At 44.6% G+C, this 8992-nt stretch overlaps 1 protein-coding gene across 2 annotated transcripts in view; it reads right to left on the bottom strand.

Moving 5' to 3' along the window:
- LOC126267463 (UDP-glycosyltransferase UGT5-like) overlaps window positions 1-8992 on the bottom strand; it is a 264174-nt gene that overhangs the window by 147658 nt on the left and 107524 nt on the right. The gene's annotated exons all lie outside the window — the stretch shown is intronic.

Here is an 8992-nt window from a genome sequence, read left to right as displayed (position 1 = left end):
ACACTAGATCGCGTGTTAATGGAGGGAAGTCTTCCGAAGTAAGAGTGATTCTGGTGTGCCGCAGGGGAGGGTCATAGGACCGTTGCTATTCACAATATACATAAATGACCTTGTGGATAACATCGGAAGTTCAGTGCGGCTTTTTGCGGCTGATGCTGTGGTATATTGAAAGGGTGTAACAATCGAAAATTGTACTGAAATGCAGGAGGATCTGCAACGAATTGACGCATGGTGCAGGGAATGGCAATTGAATCTCAATGTAGACAAGTGCAATGTGCTGCGACCGAGCGATGTGGCGCAGTGGTTTGACAGTGGACTCGCATTCGGGAGGACGACGCTTCAATCCCGCGTCCGGCCATCCTGATTTAGGTTTTCCGTGATTTCCATAAATCACTCCAGGCAAATGCCGGGATGGTTCCTCTGAAGGGGCACGGCCGACTTCCTTCCCCATCCTTCCCTAATCCGACGAGACCGATGACCACGCTGTCTGGTCTCCTTCCCCAACCAACCAACCAACCAACCAACCAACAACCAACCAACCAATGTGCTGCGAATACATAGAAAGAAAGATTCTTGATCATTTAGCTACAATGTAGCAGGTTAGCAACTGGAAACAGTTAATTCCATAAATTACCTGGGAATAGGCATTAGGAGTGATTGAAAATGGAATGGTCATATAAAGTTGATCGTCGGTAAAGCAGATGCCAGAATGAAATTCACCGGAAGAATCTTAAGGAAAGGCAGGCAGAAAACAAAGGAAGTAGGTTACAGTATACTTGTTCGCCCACTGCTTGAATATTGCTCACCAGTGTGGGATCCGTACCAGATAGGCTTGATAGAAGAGTTAGAGAAGATCCAACGGAAGCAGCGCGCTTCGGTACTGGATCATTTAGTAATCACGAAAGCGTTGCGGAGATGATAGATAAACTCCAGTGGAAGACTCTGCAGGAGAGACGCTCAGTAGCTCGGTACGGGCTTTTGTTGAAGTTTCGAGAACATGTATATTGCTCCCTCCTACGTATATATCGCGAAGAGACTATGAGGATACAATCAGAGAGATTAGAGCCCACACAGAGGCATACCGACAATCATTCTTTCCGCGAACAATACGAGACTGGAATAAAAGGGAGAACCGATAGAGGTACTCAAAGTACCCTCCACCACACACCGTCAGGTGGCTTGCGGAGTATGGATGGCTCGCTGATGTGGACGAGCGGTTCTAGGCACTTCAATCTGGAACCGCGCAACTGCTACGGTCGCAGGTTCGAATCCTGTGCCCGCAGCTCGTGATCGTGCGGTAGCGTTCTCGCTTCCCAAGCTCGGGTTCCCGGGTGCGATTCCCGGCGGGGTCAGGGATTTTCTCTGCCTCGTGATGGCTGGGTGTTGTGTGATGTCTTTAGGTTAGTTCGGTTTAAGTAGTTCTAATTTCTAGGGGACTGATGACCTAAGATGTTAAGTCCCATAGCGCTCAGAGCCATTTGAACCATTAAATTATGTTCCAGATTCCGACCGTTTTGTGCGCATTGCAATCTTTGAAGTGCAACGTAAATTGGTTGCTCGTATTCCGCTTAGGTTTTGCTCTCATCCCTAATATTGGCCGCGGTAAATAATTCCGCATTTGTTTCTGTTTCGTATGAGTCATGTCTGTCTGCTACTGATTAGGAATCGGCGTGTGAACTGTTCCACTTAAATGCTGTGTAAGTATATTGCTCGTATTCTACGTTATTTTTGTTAGCATCCTTTCTTCGTAATCTCGCATTTAATGGAAGCCACCGAAATTTTCATTGACTTCTGCTAAAATGTACCATATGTAGTGACTGTTGTGTGAAAACATTTGCGTAAATACTGTCCCATTTTTCGCTTTGCAAGAAAAATGCTCTAGTCACCAAGACTAGAGAGCATTGGACGTACTCATCTTCCGTACATCCATTCTCCCTAAGACACTGTGAAATGCATGGAAATCAGCGGCAAGAATTAATAGCATTCAAAGCAGAATTATATACTCATTTTGTGGTGAGATATAATAAAGATAAATACCGATATTGTCCAAACCTGCTAAATGGAGTTCTCCATTAAATGGCCCAAAGTACGGAAAATGGACGCAAAAAAAAGTTAGAATGCGGGTACTATACTTACAACACATTTAAATCGAGTAGTTCACACTCAGATTTGTAAGCAATTGCAGAACACGTAGGCCCGCAGAAGACCATACAAAGAAAGCAGCTTCTGTTTTATATGAAATAAAAATTTGCAACCATTTGCTCCACCAAATATTATGGATACTTAAAGAACACAATCACAATACGACTAACACATTGACGGTGCAATTCAAAGAGTGCAACACACACTATAAGGCGTAATCAGAAGCGCAGAGTGCTGAAATCAACCTCTGTTAATTATGAAACGAAAATAAACATAGAAGACTAAAAATCAGCCAATAAGAAAGCGAGGTGATGGACGGATAAATTTGCAGCGCTCCAAGTGGCGTGGCAGCGAGCCAAGGTCGTGTTACTATAAGTCCCTATATGAGTGTCACCACCGTAGTGCTGACACACTCGTCCACCGGCTGGGGTACTTAAAGGTGTGTGCCCGCTGGATTCCTCGCTGCCTAACAGAAGACCATAAAAGGCAACGAGGAATCCACATGTGCGAAAATGGTTGCGCGTTACGAAGCCGGTGCTGACACTTTTTGTCGACCATTATCACAAGCGATGGACCATCGGTTCGTCACTTCGCACCGGAAACAAAACAGCAGGCCACGGAGTGGTGCCACACCACCTCGCCTCAGAAGAATAAGTTCAAAGCCGCACCCTCAATCGGAAAAGTCATGGCGACTGTCTAGTGAGGCTCTAGAGGGATTATTCTCTTTTTATGCTCTGAAGTATACTATACGAGGTGCATTCAAGTTCTAAGGCCTCCGATTTTTTTTTCTAATTAACTACTCACCCGAAATCGATGAAATTGGCGTTACTTCTCGACGTAATCGCCCTGCAGACGTACACATTTTTCACAACGCTGACACCATGATCCCATGGCAGCGGCGAAGGCTTCTTTAGGAGTATGTTTTGACCACTGGAAAATCGCTGAGGCAATAGCAGCACGGCTGGTGAATGTGCGGCCACGGAGAGTGTCTTTCATTGTTGGAAAAAGCCAAAAGTCACTAGGAGCCAGGTCAGGTGAGTAGGGAGCATGAGGAATCACTTCAGATTTGTTATCACGAAGAAACTGTTGCGTAACGTTAGCTCGATGTGCGGGTGCGTTGTCTTGGTGAAACAGCACACGCGCAGCCCTTCCCGGACGTTTTTGTTGCAGTGCAGGAAGGAATTTGTTGTTCAAAACATTTTCGTAGGATGCACCTGTTACCGCAGTGCCCTTTGGAACGCAATGGGTAAGGATTACGCCCTCGCTGTCCCAGAACATGCACACCATCATTTTTTCAGCACTGGCGGTTACCCGAAATTTTTTTGGTGGCGGTGAATCTGTGTGCTTCTATTGAACTGAATGGCGCTTTGTTTCTGGATTGAAAATGGCATCCACGTCTCATCCATTGTCACAACCGACGAAAAGAAAGTTCCATTCATGCTGTCGTTGCGCGTCAACATTGCTTGGCAACATGCCACACGGGCAGCCATGTGGTCGTCCGTCAGCATTCGTGGCATCCACCTGGATGACACTTTTCGCATTTTCAGGTCATCATGCAGGATTGTGTGCACAGAACCCACACAAATGTCAACTCTGGAGGCGATCTGTTCAACAGTCATTCGGCGATCCCCCAAAACAATTCTCTCAACTTTCTCGATCATGTCGTCAGACCGGCTTGTGCGAGCCCGAGGTTGTTTCGGTTTGTTGTCACACGATGTTCTGTCTTCATTAAACTGTCGCACCCACCAACGCACTTTCGACACATCCATAACTCCATCACCACGTGTCTCCTTCAACTGTCGATGAATTTCAATTGGTTTCACACCACGCAAATTCAGAAAACGAGTGATTGCACGCCGTTCAAGTAAGGAAAACGTCGTCGTTTTAAGTATTTAAAACAGTTTTCATTCTCGCCGCCGGCGTTAAAATTCCATCTGCCGTACGGTGCTGCCATCTTTGGGACGTATTGGCAATGAACGCGGTCTCATTTTAAAACAATGCGCATGTTTCTATCTCTTTCCAGTCGGGAGAAAAAAAAATCGGAGGCCTTAGAACTTCAGTGCACCTCGCACTACCCACAGGAAACTGAAGAAGCGACTATAGGGTGTTCGTCGCCACAAAAATGCAAACGGACTTCTCTTTTTCCATGACAACGCAAGGCCTCACACAAGTCTGCCCACACTAGAGGAACTCACAGGACTTCACTGGAATATTCTTCCTCATTCACCCTGCAGCAATTTCCGACTTCCGTTTGGCCTAATGAAGTATGTACTCCACTGGAAGCAGTACGCGACGAGGTTACTGATGCATCAACACGTTGGCTCCGACGCCCACCATTAGTGTGCTGCCACGCGCGCACGCAGGCCCTCCCACTAAGATGATGTCCTACTGAACGGACGTTATATTAAAAACAGCGTTTTGTAATCAAGAGAGTGGGGAATATTGTGTTATATTAGAATCCCGAAAGAGTCAACCTGCATTAAGAAAAAAAAGTGTTGCATTACTTATTGAATGCCCCTCGCATACAGAGTATGCAGAGGTAACACTACCGGCTGCAGCAAAGGTTCTAACCTAGCTGGGTATCGAGTAATATTGGTTTTTGGTGATAGATATGGGTCAGCCATTCCACGCTGGTGCTGATCAATCGAAGTGGTTGGCGACAGCCCATGAGATTTTCCTATGAATCATAAGATATGCAGAACGTGCTGTCCAGGAAGAAAGTCTACACACCCTCTATATCAAGGTAGGTCAGGGGCAACGTGCGGACTTGGGTTATCTTCAGACAGCATACAAGGAAGCAAAAACATGCGGTCAGACAAAGCAACAGTTTTTACACTACTGGCCATTAAAACTGCCACACCACGAAGATGACGTGCTACAGACACGAAATTTAACCTACAGGAAGAAGATGCTGTGATATGCAAATGATTAGCTTCTCAGAGCAATCACACAAGGTTGGCGCCGGTGGCGACACGAGCAAAGTTTCCAACCGATTTCTCAAACACAAGCAGCAGTAGACCGGCGTTGCCTGTTGAAACGTTGTTATGACGACTCGTGTAAGGACGAGAAATACGTACCATCACGTTTTCGACTTTGATAATGGTCGGATTGTAGCGGTTTATCGTATCGCGACATTGCTGCTCGCGTTGGTAGAGATCCAATCACTGTTACCAGAATATGGAATCGGTGGGTTCAGGAGGGTAATATGGAACGAGCTGGATCCCAACGGCCTCGTATCACTAGCAGTCGAGATGACAGGCATCTAGTCCGCATGGCTGTAACGGATCGTGCAGCCACGTCTCGATCCCTGAGTCAACAGAAGGAGACGTTTGCAAGACAACCACCATCTGCACGAACAGTTCAACGACGTTTGCAGCAGCATGGACTATCAGCTCGGTGACCATTGCTGCGGTTACCCTTGACGCCACATCACAGACAGCAGCGCCTGCGATGGTGTACTCAACGAGGATCCCGGGTGCACCAATGGGAAAACGTAATTTTTTCAGATAAATCCAGGTTCTGTTTACAGCATCATGATCGTCGCATCCGTGTTTGGCGAAATCGCGGTGCCGGCCGCGGTGGCCGTGCGGTTCTAGGCACTTCAGTCCGGAACCGCGTGATTGCTACAGTCGCAGGTTCTAATCCTCCCTCGGACACGGATGTGTGTGATCTCCTTAGGTTAGTTAGGTTTAAGTAGTTCTAAGTTCTAGGGGACTGATGACTTCAGATGTTGAGTCCCATAGTGCTCAGAGCCATTTGAATCATTTTAGAAATCGCGGTGAACGCACATTAGAAGCATGTATTCGTCATCGCCTTACTGGCGTATCACCCGGCGTGATGGTAAGGGGTGCCGCTGGTTACGCGTCTCGGTCACTTCTTGTATGCACTGACGGCATTTTGAACAGGGGACGTTACATTTCAGATGTGTTACGACCCGTGGCTTTACCCCTCATTCGATCCCTGCGAAACCCTACATTTCAGTAGGATAATGCACGACCGCATGCTGCAGGTCCTGTACGGACCTTTATGGATGCAGAAAATGTTCGAGTGCTGCCCTGGCCAGCACATTTTCCAAATCTCTCACCAACTGAAAACGTCTGGTCAATGGTGGCCGAGCAAATGGCTCATCACAATACGCCTGTCACTACTCTTGATGAACTGTGGTATCGTGTTGAACCTGCATGGGCAGCTGTACATGTACACGCCATCCAAGCTCTGTTTGACGCAATGCCCAGGCGTATCAAGGCAGTTATTACGGCGAGAGGTGGTTATTCTGGGTACTGATTTCTCAGGATCTATGCACCCAAATTGCGTGAAAATGTAATCACATGTCAGTTCTAGTATAATGTATTTGTCCAATGAATACCCGTTTACCATTTCCATTTCTTCTTGGTATAGCAATTTTAATGGCCAGTAGTGTACTTCTTATTGCAGTCAGAAAGTGCACTTTTTGTAGATTTGGCAGCACCAGCTTTGCCTCGGCGTCATCTATTTATTACTGATACAACACATTCTTCAGTCCACGCTCTACATTCTTAACAGTATCACACCTCCTGTGCTCTGCAGAAGTAAACACCGTTTTTATTGCTTCTGTACGTCGCGTGAAACAGTCTGTTAAAAGAAGATGTATACTGACTACATTAAATATGGATTAACAGTTATTAAAAAAGACAATGTTCAAATGGCACAGTGTCCCATGCGGCATAGTGTCCTCAGCAACGACTCATCGTAGCCTGCGAGTCTCGAAAGGCATCTAAGATAAGCTCACTCGGCGTTGAAAATGAAATCAAAAAGACTGTTTTTTTGGAAATTCTTTCTATCATATGAAACTGGACTCTATTGGGATCTTTCGGCAGGAAAATGAGAAATTCATTGAAGAACCATAAGCAATTTCTCTTTTAGCAGGGCAAAACAGAAAGCTTCGTACTACTGGTGAGATGTTATTCAAGCTATTGCCGTGATGTTAATCAAACTTTCCATTGTTTTCTGAGAAGATAGCCAGCGAAAAATGAACAAGAGGTCTCTTTCAAACAACAGTGTACAACGTACGATCGAGGAAATGGTCCTGAATGTGAACAGCTAGTTAAAAGACTGTAAACGTTTCAGTTTCTTACCTTGCAGTGAGATGATTCTACTGATACTGCTCAGCATTATCGCTGTACAGCGTACTGCCGATTTGTGGCCGAGAAGGAAATAATGGTAGAACTATCGTTTTTAAAAACTTGGAAACATCACAAAGTTCTGATACATTTTTTGCCATTAGTGAATTTTTGGTTGAAATAGTTCGTTTTGGGACAGTTATGGAAATGTGTACTGACCGAGCAACAGCCACGTTACGTTCACGTTATGGCTACCTAAATATTGCCACAGGAAAAAATTCTAATCTTATTGGCTCTCACCGAAAGATCTTTAGCCATTTCTTCTAACATTTTACCTGAGAAACTGAATACTACAATGAAAGTCCCTATCAGTGTAGTTAATAAAATTACATCAACTGCTGTGAATATTCGTTTTTCCGAGTCCTATATAACGATCTCAACCCTGAACACCCATCTTGACTCATAGATGAGTTCGGCGGCCTTCTAAGGGCAACATCTTTCTATTTATTTTGAGTCAAGGGAAATCTGAGCATCATTCATGCATTCATGACATTTTTATAGTTTCATTAGCATACTTGCAGACTTCTTGGGAACCATAAATAATCTGAATTTGAAACTGCAACGTACACAGAATAATGGATACCAACAATGCAATAATGGCCTTCTTGGAAGAGACAACCATGGAAGTTTGACCTGCATTACTAACTGCATTACTAACTTTTCACCATTAGCAGAAATGTACGGGCCCTGAACGGCGTGGTTATCAGCGTTTTCGCCATTCTCTTGATTCAATCAATTCAAATAACTTGTATATAAGCGAAGTGCCATGTCTATGAGTGCAGAGTTATTGTCAGTGAACACCTGCAACGTCTGCAAGAGGAGTTTCAGTCTTCAGAAGACTGGCAGTGCAAAATATTACGATCATTCTTCACACTAATGTCCATGCCCTCCCTTACGAAACGCAAGAGAATGCAATTGGAACAAAAATGTGATTTCAATAAATGGTAATGGAAGAATTCTGGATAAATTTGATTCCTATTTATCCAGGAACGGGAAAGGACGGCAAAGAAGTCCTCGTACAACTCTTATCTGCATACCTACAAGTGAGATCGGATTCTCGGCGCTAGCCATCATAAAGCAAAACGCTGCAGTCGCCTGAACGTTGAGAGTGACCTTAGATATGCTTTAATTAGTTTGAAACCGAACATTAAGGAGCTGCTTGAAGGGAAACAATTTCGTTTCGAATGAAAAACAACCCACGGTTGCACTAATTATATTTACACTAATTATTGACCATGGTTTCAACTATAATAATCTAGCCTTCTTCAGAAGTCATAAGCCTTTAAAAATGAAAAACGTCTTAGCCCAGCGACTGCGTCACGATCAATAAAATAAAATAACTTGAACAGACATAAGCGTTTCTGAAGAAGAGAAATTTGTCAACATCGAGTATAGATTTAACTGTCAGAAAGTCTTTTCTGAAAGTATTTGTATGGAGTTAGCCATGTACGGAAGTGAAACATGGGTAATAAACAGTTCGGACAAGAAGAGAATACAAGCTTTCGAAATGTGGTGCTATATAAGAATGCTTAAGATTAGATGGGTAGATCACATAACTAATAAGGAGGTATTGAATAGAATTGAGGAGAATAGGAGTTTGTCTGGGTGCGATAACTCACGAAAACGGCCCCATCGAGGTGATGACAGACCTAAGATGACTGAAGGGTATCTGTTTTAAGGACGGAGGGGAA

The sequence above is a fragment of the Schistocerca gregaria genome, chromosome 4, assembly GCF_023897955.1.
Source record: "Schistocerca gregaria isolate iqSchGreg1 chromosome 4, iqSchGreg1.2, whole genome shotgun sequence".
NCBI lineage: Eukaryota > Metazoa > Arthropoda > Insecta > Orthoptera > Acrididae > Schistocerca > Schistocerca gregaria.
The sequence above is the reverse complement of the archived record's forward strand: the minus strand, read 5'-3'. Positions and strand labels throughout refer to the sequence as shown.